At 49.2% G+C, this 13,734-nt stretch overlaps 1 protein-coding gene across 6 annotated transcripts in view; it reads left to right on the top strand.

Moving 5' to 3' along the window:
* Positions 1–13,734, top strand: part of LOC146867157 (uncharacterized) — a 1,274,092-nt gene that overhangs the window by 362,981 nt on the left and 897,377 nt on the right. The window lies entirely within an intron of this gene.

Here is a 13,734-nt window from a genome sequence, read left to right as displayed (position 1 = left end):
ATTTATGATACAAAAAGAGTTCGGAGAAGGGCACCGTTTCGCCCTCCGCAGGTACCGGGATGGACATGAACTTGCCTTTAGGGAAGAGGTCTGCAAAAGTACGAAGACGTAACTTCTCGACAAGGCGCCCGTCCACTCCATCTGCCAAGCATGGCAGCATCGGGTTATGCGACAGTGGGATCGAGGGGGCATACATCAATGGAACCCCTGCCCTTTTACGCAACCCCTCCCATGCCCATTGTAATGCCCCAGCCGTGTCCACATCAACTCTAGGGCGTTTTGCCGCGGCGCATATTGCCACATTCAAGGGGAGGGGCGCCACAGCGTCACACTCCACCGCTACATGAGGCTGAAAGGGAGTAGGATGGGTCCAAAAATGTAGGAATTGAGCCTGAGCACACAGGGCATATAGACTCATATCTGGGGCTCCCAGACCGCCCTGTCTCAATGGCAGCGTCAGTACATCCCAAGCCACTCTAGCCTGTCCGCCCGCCCACACCAGCAACACCAGGTTGGATCTCAGAGTGGCAAAGAAATGCGACGTAAGTGGAATGGGTATATTGACAAATAGATAGAGGAATTTGGGTAATATAATCATCTTAGTCAGCGCAATCCGCCCCGTGAGGGACAGGGGCAGGGAAGTCCAGAGCCTCACTTTCTCACCCAGCCACACCATCGCTCTGCCAAAATTAAGATTCCAGAGTTCCTGGAGGCTTCGACTAATCCAAATCCCCAAGTATTTGACCTCATCAGCCTCCCAGCGCAGGGGATATTCGGAGGCCACCGCTGTGGTACCATCTGTCAGGGGGAATATCACCGACTTAGACCAATTGACGGAGATGCCCGCAAGACCTTCAAAGCGGACAAACTCCCGCAATATGGGATCCAAGTTTTCTGCGGGATTGATAAGGTACAGAGTCACATCTTCTGCGTTCAGTGATATAAGGAGATTCCTAGAACTGAAGCCTATCCCCCTCGCTGTATGATGTTGGCGGATTCTGGCCGCCAGTGGTTCCATAGCTATAGCGAACAGCAGCGGGGAAAGAGGACAACCCTGCCGTGTGCCCCGCGAGATGGAAAACGGTTCAGACACCAGGCCATTCACTCGCACCCTGGCTTTGGGTAAAGTGTAGAGCAAACGGATTTTCCTGAGAAGCAGTGCGCTGAAGCCCATCCTCTCCAATATAGTAAATAAGTAGGGCCACTCGAGAGTATCAAAGGCTTTGGTGGTGTACAAAAACACCACCGCAGCCCTGACATCGGGGTGCAGGTAGTGCAAAGTGGAGAAGATCGTCCGCAGGTTGTGTGAGGTCGATCTACCCGGTATGAATCCCGATTGGTCGGGGAGTGCTATCACTGGCAGCAGGGGCTGCACCCGGTTCGCGAGCAATTTAGCCAGTATCTTTACATCAACATTAATCAGGGATAGGGGCCGATAGGAATCCAGGTCATCGGCCGGCTTGTCTGGCTTCAGCAGTGTGATAATTAGTGCCTCTCGCATGGACGCAGGCAATACCCCCGTTTCTAAGGCTTCCTCATATACCGCCAGTAACCGGGGCAACAGCTCATCCACGTACGCCTTATAGAATGCCGTGGTCAGACCATCAGGCCCCGGCGCCTTATCGGGCGGCAGACTCTTAATGACCTGCGCCACGTCACTAGCGTCTATCGGAAGGTCCATATACTCCCTATGGCGAAAAGGATTCTAGCCCCTCCGGACACTTATCCTGGGTGTTGGTATATAAGTTGGAGTAAAACCCAGAGAATGCCTCCACAATTTCTCCTCTGTCATGAATCGGCTCGCCAGCCTTCGTGCGCATTTCATGAATGTAAGTCGCGGGACGCGGCGGTCTTATCATGCTGGCCAAGGCCTCCCCTGGTCTCCCACCCTCACCATATCGCCTAGCCTCTGCATATTTCCCTAGGAACTTCACCTCTCTCATCGCCTCCTCTTCGTATGCCAATAGCTTAGTTTTCAACAGCCCCGCCCCCTCCGGCCCACCGGTAGCAAAGAAGGTGTGTTCTAGCTGTTTTATGTCTGTTTCCAGTGCCGCCAGGGTGCCCCGTATTGCCTTCAGCACCCCTGCCTGTCTGGCTATACAGTTGCCCCTAATAATGACCTTAAAAGCTTCCCACAGAGAAGCCTCAGTGGCCACTGATCCCGCATTGAGCTCGAAGTAGTTAGTGAGATCCGTCCTAATCTCCTCCTTAAAGGCATCATCCAGTAAGGCGTGAGGCGGGAGCCTCCACGAATATGCCGGGAACGGACCCCCAGGGATCAGCAATTTCAGCATGCAAGGGGCGTGATCAGACAGGGAACGGGGCATATGCTCGACCTGCGCAGTCCACAGGGCAATGTCCCGCGACACTAGCCAGTAGTCCAGGCGCGACCAAGCGCCACAGTGAGCCGATACACAGGTGCCCTCCCTTAGAGCCTCATGCCTGCTACGCCACACATCGACCAGTGCACCGTCTGCTATTATCTCCCTCAACGCAGAGCTAGCCAGTGGGTTGAGTGTACAGGCCGCCCCTCTTCTATCCGCTTTGTCATCAAGTATCGCATTAAAGTCACCTCCCCATACAACTGTACTGCAGCCAGTAGCCTTCACCTGCCCCCAAAGCTGTTGAAAAAACAGGGGGGAGTCGACATTGGGACCATATACAGCCACAAACACCACCGAGATGCCGCATATCCGGCCCTGCACTAAAACATATCTGCCTTCCGGGTCGCACTGCACAGAGCCCTCCCTCCAGTCTAGCCCACGTCGGATCAGCACCGCAACCCCGCGGGCATAGTTAGAATAAATAGCCGAATAGACATTCCCCCATCTAGTGTGTTGCAATCTCTGGGCCGGAGCGGTATTTAAGTGCGTTTCCTGCAATAGGCAGACATCCACACAGTGACGCACCAGGTACGCATGCACTAACCTTGCCTTTCGATGATCGTTTAACCCCCGAACATTCCAGGTCAGACAGTTCAATGTTTTACCCACCCTGGGCATTACCCACTAACAGTGTGAAGGCACAGCAACACATGTCGACGATGACCACCCCGGAAGCAGAGAACACCTGTCGTAGAGCATACAATAGAAATTCTGGCATTTAACAAACTGATGTCCCCAACCGACCCGCCCCCACCCACTCCAACCCCACATTAACCCCAAAGAGACATTAAGAAAACAAGGGAACATTCCCGAGGGGGTGCAGCTATGCCGGCGTCAGCCCTGCATGTAACAGGGTGGCCAGAAGATCTGCAGGGGATACGAGCTCCCCAAACCAAAATGAGTGGAAGCAAACAGTATATCAGACAGCCTTAATTTAAGCGCAAGGGCGCCCGAGTCCACAAACCACTTGGCCATGCAGGAGCCCACCAAGAGTCAGGAGTCGCTACCCCCATAAATGCACCGTACGAGACTCATGTTTAATCATTGTCACTCAGCCTGCCCTCATCCGCCTCCGCTCCACCACGGGGACGTTTCGTGGATTTACCACCCACATGTTTGGCGAACTTCATCGCCGCCTTGGCGTCCGTAAAGATGTGGGCGGTCCCCTCAAAGGATACCTTTAGTTTAGCAGGGTAGAGGAGTGAGTACGGAATCTGGGCCTCCAGAAGAACATGTTTTGCTGGAAGAAATTCCCGACGGGCAGCCTGCACCGCCGGGGTGAAGTCAGGGTAGAAGGAAATATGCGTGATGCGTGATGCTTCCTCGTTCCCTGGCCAGTTTTAGGATTAAATCACGATCTTGGTAGTTCAATAGTCTCGCAATAATAGGCCGGGGCGGCGCCCCAACCGGGGGTTTTTGACCCAGGGACCTGTGCGCCCTCTCCACAACAAATACCGCAGATAGGTTAGGGTCAAACAGCTCGTGCAAGAGATCAGTGATGTAAGTTTCCATTTTAGATATTGCAGTTGTCTCCGGAATACCCGTGACGCGTAGATTATTGCGCCGGGACCTCGCTTCTAAATCTTCATTCTTAGCACGGATTATGCTCAACAATTTGTCCATGTGAAGTAGCTGGTCCTTAGTTTCAACCTGGAAGTCATGAAACTCTGATTGGCGAGTTTCCAGTGCATCCAACCGCGTTTCATGTGTCGCCACCTGCGTCTTCACAGAGGCTAACTGACTGGTTAGGTTGTCAAGTTTAGTGTCAATATTACGCAAGCTAGAACGCATCTCAAGCATAAGTGTGCGCTAATCTTCACCATGGTCCTCAGCCACCTGGTCGCGTCGCTCCTCCGGTCGAGATTCCGACTCCGATTCCAACTGCCTCGTGGATCGCTTATGGTCAAAGTTCAGCTTCGGCTGCTTAGAGTCGTGCTTTCCCATTATTAATATAACGCCTCCGTAACCTGCTGTGACTCCCCAGCAAGGGTCACCCACTGTTTCCCTGTCAGGAGCTCTATGGCAGGTCGCCTCTACGCCATAGAAGCCTCTCACGTTTACTTTTCCCAACTAGGGGGTCGGGAGGCGTATTCTGCAGCCACCCCACAGCACTCTCGGCAGCAGGTCATCAACGGCTGTCTCAGCAGCCAGCGCTCACTCCCTCATCAGGCAAACACAGAACATCTCCATCCACCAGAGCCAGGTCGTAGCCGAGCACCCAGCAGAGCGCCGCCGAACCACACCGCATGTAGGGGGGGACAATATCTCATCTCCCTCTTCCAGCCGAGAAGCACCAGGCAGGGCCCTCGCCGATCCCAGCGACTTGTTTGCCATCTCTGAATATGCAGCCCACTCACCGCCTCCTGAACAATGATGCCTCGGCCCAGGTCTCCAGCCGCTTCTATTGCTTCGCCAGGTTCTCCGCCAGTGCAACTCGCGGGCAGCACGGGCAGCGCTGCAGTAAAGCCGAGCCACACGGTTAATCCGCAGCGTCCTCCGATCAGCCTGTACCTCCTCCGCCAGGGCTTCCGCCGCCTCGCGCACCACGCTCCCTGCAGCTGCGAAGCGGTGCTTTGGGCTCTCTCCAGTTGGCCTCGCCGCTGACAAGTATCCACACCGCCCCACCGTAGCCACACCGGCTCTCCACAAAATGGCGATCACCCACTCCACCGGTCTCCAATCGCAGGAGCACAGCAGAACCCTCGCCAGTTACTCACGGATATCCTCGCAGCCCCTACCACGCTCACCGCAGCTAGAAGTGGACTATGGATCCGGGTCGCTCAGCTGAGTCTCGCCGCCCGGGAGAACAAGCAGCGCCCACCGAGTCAATCAGCCGCGTACCTTCACCTCCACGTATAGCTCGCCCGGCGTCAGGCACAGCGCCCACCACTGCGCTCCAACCCACGTTGGGGAGGGGGGGCAGCCGGCGCTAGGGGCAGCCCAGGCAGCGGAAGTCAGCTACTCCACCTCCACACGGCCAAGGCCTCACTTCTCGATGCAGCCACGGGCTCAATTCTCAGCTCCCCACGTTCTAGCTCCACCAGGCGCCGCCTCCAGCACCGTCCTCAGGCCTCGCAGGCTCCGAATCCGCTCCGACCGGGAGAGGGCGGGAACAGTGTACCTCCGCCGATGCCCCACCGTCTCCCCCGCAATTTCTGCCAGTCCGGGCAGCTCAGTATCGCCCCGATGTGCAGGATAATTGTAGGATCGTTTTCCGGCCAGCGGAGCTCACTCAAAGAGCGGCCATCTCGCTGCTCAGCAGGCCACGCCCCCCTCCAATCTATTGAGACTTGATGTCCCTTCAGACGAGGCCTAAAGATATCTGGTAGCCCTTTGTATCCCACCTGAAAAGAATCCCCGCTGATGGGATGGTCCCACCAGATCCCCACACAGCGATGGCCTAGCTGGCCCCAGATGGACAATGGCCACTGCAGTGGGCCCCACACCCTGGCAGAGGGGTTCTGCTGTCCCTGATTGTTTTGAATGTAATAATCAATGTGTTGTGTTGCTTTCTGATGTATTTGACTACATACAATTATAAGACTAACAGACTGTATTGTGTACTGTGGAAACGGTGAACCTACCCTGTGCATTCGCGAATGACCATGTTCAGAGGGTTATATTTTCTTTTTTTAGTCTGAAAATCACTCACAAAACCCTATATGGAGTTGCCCCAGACTTCTGAAAGAGAAATCTCACTTGGTATAATACCAGCAGGCCACTTACATCAACTCAAAGGATTTTCATTTACTCCACAACCCATCTGTGGAATAATTTACCGGAACAGTTGAGAGGCCAGTCTAACTTCCTTCATTTTAGAAAAGCATCTTAAACCCTGGCTGTTCTCTGCCCTCTATGAAAGGTAAAGAATCTAGTTTTAACCATCAGGATGTTTCAGTCAGTAAGGCAGACATTAGCGCCAAGACGCCACTGGCATTCGCACGCTCAAAACATTTATCAATATCAATACTTGATGGTGGGCATCTGGACCATTTGTTGTTGGGTGTATGGGTATCTGATGGTGTCTGATGGTGGGTCTGGGAGTTTGGTTAATTACTCAGGTGCCAGTTAGTTTGCATGCATATGTGATAGTGTACAGTAGTTTTTGATCAAGTGCTTTGGCTTGTGCATAAGCGAGTCATAGCTTTGACGTTTGATGGTATCTAAATGGCTTTTTTAATCAATTCTAGTGTTACTGAAGACACCAGCAGAAATAGCTGCTGAAGTATGACACAATAAATAAAAGTGTTGTACATTGGTGAACCTTTCAAAAAGCAATTATTTTTGTCTCTTCCAATAGTTGCAAACTCTGGTAAAGATAAAAGACATTGCACTGAAATGTATTTTTAGCCTTGCCCTAAGGAGGCGGGTAGTGATATTGAGTGCCCTAAGTGCCTCTGCCTTGCACAGGGGAATGACTAGTTGACCGGGGTGCTTTACATTTGGTCTCCCACCTTGTTCAAGAGTGGAGTTGGTATATTTTTATGATCCTCATGCCTGCCTTGACCACTAGCAGTGTGGGGGGCATTAGGGACCTTGCTTGGCGATATTTTTTGTCACCCTCTATTGCTTTTCTTAGCAACAGGAATCACTTGCAAACAGGGCAGCAGGACAGCTGTAAGCTTTTCCGACTTCCCTTCTTTGTTAAAATAGTGAGAGTGAAGGAGTGCTGCAACACATGAAGATTGTTCACTATCTAATTCACAAAAGCACACAGGCCGTCAAGGCAGTTAGCTGCCTGATGTAGTTCAGTTCCGCCTCCCTTGCTCTTGTCCAATACAGGGGTTGCAGAAGAAGTGCTTAAAGTGGATAAAATGCACTCTGAACCAGAGATGGGGTGGAGTCATGGGGGCAGAACCTATTACATTCAAGCTATGCATTATTTATTTTCCAAACACTCTCTGAAGAAATTGGCAACGTTAACAAATAGGGTAGTACATATATTCTGGGTTGGATAAAGCAACACAACCAGAATGGATTTTAAGCTAGTTTACAAGGCTAAGCACCTTCTACAAAGATGATATGTATTTAGCATGATGCAGGGTATATGACTACTAGGATCACTATGTTGAATAATGCATTTTCTGCTTGGAAAGAAATTGGCCACAAGGAAAATAGGAAATTACATTTTTACTGGCTTACTTAATTAGTCACAAACAGAATGCATCTAAGACCAGCTTGGTGCAACAAAACAGTGCTGCAAAGACCGATGTGTAGTCAGTATGATTCAGAGTGTATTACTGATAAAATACCTCTTGCGATTAGTGAGTACGAAGGACGTAGCTGTGATTCCATGCTGGTTGTACCGACAACCACTTACTATGCCTTCCCAAAATGAAGAGTCAGTCAGACAGTGGAGTAAACACAGCAAGCGTTTATTATCATATATCTCTATAGAGGAGCCCCGTCAGAACCTCACCCAAAAAGGAGTGCGTCGAGAGGACTAACGAGCCAACACTTGATAATAGATGATAAACCTTTCTGGAGACTTCGGCCACGCCCACAATGGAAAACTACCAGCCAAAGCCGAACATGAACAAAGGAGGCACAGAGAGATGAGCTCGCATCTGCCAATGGGTCGCGTTATCAGCGGCCCCAGGCCACTGTCCCGAATCTCAGCATCTCCCAACATGAGAATATCATGAAGTGTAGCCGATGGAATGTAAAACAATTATACTTCTCATTAGCAAGTGTAGCTACAACCTTGGGCATGTACAGAAAATATAACAAATTGCAATGTTCTGCTGAAGAAAGCGGTTTTGTTTCCAGGCCTAACGTGAGCACAAATACAGACAAGCAATGATTACGAAATCCAATATGGAGGCACATTAGTAAAGCAGGCCTTTATGCTGCAGGCACGGTTTTAGTAGGCCTTAAACATGAACAGCAATACATTTCATTTAGCCACACAATGCTAACACAATACAATATGACAAATACGACTAGTGGAAAGGGATTTCAAATCCATCAGACCCTCCTTTTAGCATGAGTGGCTAACACAAGCAAAGCCTTTACTGGCTAGCCGGCAGGGTCTCTGTCTTATGTAAGAGGTGGGTAAAATATCTGTATTAAGCATCTATTTAATTCAAGCAAAATTAAAGCAAATATGATTTTAGAAAAATATACTCAACGATCGAATATGCCGTCATCAATCAACATGAGTGACTGTATTTCTTGCATCATCATTTGAGAATACTTGTTGTGATTCCTGGGCGATGGAGTGAGCTTATTTATGCAAAAGGTACAACACACTGGAAAGCAATGGATGCATAAGCAAACAGGAAAAGATGACACCTGCAAGGCCTATCAGAACGAACAGAATCTTCCAGCCTCATGACCTCAACAAGTCCCAGAACCACCCTGATAATGACCAGGACCCATTATCTACATGTATTTCTGATGCAAGTCTATGTAACTTCTGAATTGCTAAGTGGACAGTCGGAGCAGAGTCTGGTATGTAAACACAGCAGCGGCTTCCGATGATGCGACATGCTCCACCTCTATCAGCTAAGATGACGTCCAAAACCATCCGATTTTGGAGCGAGACAAGTCTGGTAGCCTGAAGCTCAACTGTAATGTTTGTTAATATACCTGCAGTTGTATCCCTCCCTCTACGACCCTGGCCAGGCGACGTACGTCGCGACTAGTAAATATGTGGCCCCAAAATGGAATTACACCCTTCAAAATATCAGTAAATTGCTGCAAGGAAGTATCAGTTTGATCAATATCATCTGTATTTATAACTCTTTTAACCCTAGATAGATGCCCAGATAGATGTAGGTTTCTTCGATCCAACTTATGGACCTTGTGATAATTGGATGGTGCAAGATAAACAGGTGGCAGGAGAAAGGAAAGGTAACACCGACCAGGCCATCCTCTAGGAAGCCAAGTGTAGGCTTGTTCCCCACAGATGAAATACACGTTCGGAGGTGTCAATAAAGGTGGACTACTAGTAGTATTCAATTGATAGGTATAATTACAATTACTCTGTCCCACAAAGACATTCCCTGACCCTTGAACACAAAAACTGGATGTGGCATTTATAACAGAGACAGGCATGGCATTATCTTCAGTGATATTACGTTCTTGGAAACATTTAAAATATTCAGTAACATTGAATCCTTTGAAATCCAGCACTTCATTTTGTAACCATGTAACGTTTTCATGAACTGTGAATACATTCATACATGCATCAGGATGTAGGGTACCCTCCTTCCCATCAAGGATACACCCAGGCGTGTATCCTTGATGTATTACTATGTAATCTAGAACCGCTTCATAATCAGCTTGCGTCATTTTCATTGCATCTGCATAATAATGCATATAAACCATAGAAAGTAATTGAAACCAAGCCTCACAACTACCTAAATATTACAAGGGCATCGATATCAGCAAATCATTCTTGTGCATGACCGAGGGCAGCAGGCCACACACCCAACACTCCGTTGTATTAGTAGTACTGTGGACTTGATGAAGCATCTGAATGAATGCATTCTGAGTATACGTTTGTTCTTTATGTGGGTCCAAAGTAAGAAACAAATGCTCCATTGGGGCTGGAGTAGTACCTATTAGGGTATGCACAGGATGCTGTACTTCCAGGAAAAACAATACTCCTAATGCAAATAACAGGAAAAGCAATATTATCATCACAAATACTACTTTAGTCTTGGGGGCCAGGAGGACCAAACAGGGCCATGGGGATTTGGGCCAGGAGCCGCAAAGGGCTGCTCCTCCTCAGGAATGGAATGACCAAAGGGGTACATTATTGACAAAAAAGTACTTGGAGACCGTGAGACGCTCTACAGCCAACCAGGGGGAGTCTTCTCCCTGGGTCCGTCTGAGCCTCACAGGCAGGTTCCTATTGTTCATCAAATGTCTATTCTCCCACGATGGAGCTGCACAGCTCTGCAGCCCAGAAAAGCAATCGCGGCCCAAGCTTGAGGAAACAAGTCTTTCTTTCAGGATAGGGTAATCACCCCCTGGAGCAAATACCCTCAACGATCCTGTCCAGTGTCTCAGGCAGTGCACCAGTATTCCTCACTCTAATCTAACAGGCACTAGAGGCACAGCACCTGTACCCTGAACTCAAATCCTTTCCTAACTCCTGTATTGCCCTGCAGGCGCACTGTCTTTTTGTCTGGGCCGCAGATTGTATCTAGTATGCCCAGGCACCTCCTGATCAGCAAACAAAGGTGCAGGCTTGCATTCAGTGGGGGGCCGGGACTCAGGGGCTTGATGCACAGAAATTGCATTATCTGAGGCAACCCTTGCTTCAGAGGGGGTCACCTCCACCAAGTTCTCCTCGCCGTCCTTGTCGGTCTGCGCCCCTCTCAACTGGGGATCAGAAAAAGGAAGAAAGCGAGGAATCTGCTCTCCTTCCTGACCCGCGATCCCATCCTTCAGCCAGGAGTTGTACGGCAGCGGTAGGGGTACACGTTGAACGTGGCTGACATGGACCCAATGCTTCCGGCCTTCTGCCTTCACTGCGGTCCTGGTCGCCAACAACACCTGGACTGGTTCCCGCCACCTCGGCTCTAGGCTGGATTTGCTCTGAAAGTTCCGCACTAAGACGTAGTCTCCCATCTGGATCGGGTGTCCTGGCCCCTCCGGCAATGGCTGTAAAGCAGCAGATATCTGTTGGTGAACAGAACGGAGATCTTAAGACAAGGCATACAAATAGTCAATCAGAAGAGGGTATTCTATATCTGAGAAACATCTAGGTCTTGGGATGCCCCACACATTAGCGGGATGCCCGAAAATCACCTCATAGGGTGACAAGGCAACACATCTGGCCATTTCAAACCGGTGCTTTCATGTATCTTTGCTAATTTCAGCTTGAGGATGCCATTGTATTTTTCAACAAGACCTGCAGATTGGGGGTGATGTGCAGCGTGGAATTTCTGTGTTATCTGCAAACCTTTGCATACTAACTCAATAACTTTAGCACAAAAATGACTTCCGTTGTCACTCCAGATCACCCAAGGCAATCCGTATCGGGGGAAGTACTCCTTTAAAAGTGCTTTTGCTGTTGCTAAGGCCGCGTTTTCTTTAGTTGGGTAGGCCTCAACCCACTTACTGAACATACAAACCACCAGCAACACGTACTTTAAATTGTTTACATGTTCCATTTCAATGTTATCCATCTGAATGACCTCGAAAGGGAAGGAGGTTGGAGCAAAATTACCAGGTGGTACAGAGGTGCCTTTTCCGGGGTTATGTTGCAAGCACATCATACAGTATTTCACTAGGTGTGTTGCAACCTTAGAAATATTCTCGTTCTGCCATACCGGGTCCAGCAATTTGCAGATACCCTTTGCTCTTATGTGTGCTGGGCCATGGTGACTACAGGAAGAACATACGCATTTGTCAGTAGCCATCTGCATTTGTCTGACAAATCTGTCCAACACCCGTCCTCATCTAAGCGTCCTGTCCTCTCCTTCCATATTGCCAATTCATCTCTAGTCACGTCCTTCTGTATTTCCTTTCCACTTTCCACAGTGTCCTTGAATATCATGCTGTGTGGAACCCATCTAGCAGCACCCGCTACATTTTATTCAACTTTAACCTGGCCGTCTCCTTGGCTATCTGGTCATCAAACGCATTTCCCTTCCCAACATCGTCCACCACAGCTTTATGTGCGCTGCATTTTACTATAGCCAATTTATCAGGTAATGTCAATGCCGATAACAGTCTAAGTATCAATGGACCGTACTGTATTGTTTGCCCATGGGAGGTGAGAAACCCTCTCTCTGCCCAAAGGCGTCTGAAATTGTGCGCTACTCAGAAGGCGTACTGGCTGTCTGTATGAATGTTAACAGTCAATCCCTCACTTAATTCACAAGCCCGTAGAAGGGCAACCAATTCTGCGGCCTGCGCTGACTGATAAGGTACACGAGATGTCTCAACTATCGTGTGCAATGTGGTAATCACATATGCTGCAGTGTTAGTACCGTCCTGCAATTTGAAACAAGAGCCATCGACATATAGTTCCCCTTGGGGTTCAGAAAAGGGAATATCAGTCAGGTCAACCCGTCCCTTCGTTTCCTCCTCAGTCCGAAATAAACAATCATGAACATCATTGTCCTTTGCATCTGAGGGGAGGGGTAGTAACGTGGCTGGGTTCAAGGTAGCACATCTTTTTATAGTGACATGTGGTGCAAATAAAGTTAATTCAGATCCAGTAAGATGTGAACTGGTGAGGTGCTGTGTCTTTGTCTTGTTAAACAGTGTGTCCACAGCATGAGGTACCTGTTGTAATTTACCACATGGTACATTCCGGCCACCCCCATCCTCCACTGTAGAGATGTAACGTTCAGAATGTTGACATGAAGGCAGCCTTGGAATGTTGACGAGGTTGCCTTCACTTTATGTTCCTGCCAGTAAGCTGAGGATGCAGTTAACCTTTTGACTTGAATAAAGATAACTAAGTTGAAAGATAAAGGTTGTACTTACTTCAGTACCATCACTGTAAGGTCAGTATCAAGAAAGAGCCCTGCCGATTTCCTGATAGATACCGCAGCCGCCGCTGCGGCTCTCAGACAGCTCGGGAGCGCCCTGGCGACATTGTCAAGAATAGCGGACAAATAAGCGCAGGGTCTCTGCTTACCTCCGAAACCCTGTGTTAGTACTGAGAGCACGCAACCTTCTGCCTCATGTACGTAGAGCACTAAAGACTTTTAGGAATCAGGAGTGCCAAGCACAGGTGCAAAGCAAAGCGCAGCCTTCAACTGATCAAAAGCTTCTTGCCATGCAGGTGTCCAGGGCAAGGGTTCATGCACATCTTTAGTGGTCAGGTAAAGAAGGGGTTTCGTTAGTAGGGATAAAGTAGGGATTCACTGACGACAATATGAAGTTATACCTAGAAACGCACGTACCTCACGTTGGGTCTTTGGAACAGGCATGTTAGTTATAGCCGCTATGCATTCTGGCGTTAGTCTCCGACCCTCCTTCGACAGTAGGTGATCTAAATAGGTAACCTCCTGTCGACAGAAGTGACATTTAAAAAGGGACACCTTGTGCCCGTTTTGTGCCAAATGCAACAATAATTGAACTGTGGCTGCTTTACAACCCTCTTCAGTATCCGAAGCCACCAGCAGGTCATCCACATATTGCAACAGAACATTACCAGAAGGGAGCTCTAGGGAGTCTAATTTTGCCTTTAAAGCCGGACTGTAAATACCGGGGCACGACACGACACGACAGAATCTAAAACTTCGTCCGGCTAATGAAAATCCAAAAAGGTGACGGCTATCTGTGTGGATCGGTATGCTAAAGAAAGCGTTCTTTAAATCAACAACGGAGAATAATTTTGCAGTCGGTGGAATCATAGTCAGTATTGGGGTGATGTCAG

This window comes from Triturus cristatus, chromosome 1_2, assembly GCF_964204655.1.
Source record: "Triturus cristatus chromosome 1_2, aTriCri1.1, whole genome shotgun sequence".
Taxonomy (NCBI): domain Eukaryota; kingdom Metazoa; phylum Chordata; class Amphibia; order Caudata; family Salamandridae; genus Triturus; species Triturus cristatus.
Note: the sequence above shows the minus strand (reverse complement) of the source record. Positions and strands in the feature narration are given on the sequence as shown.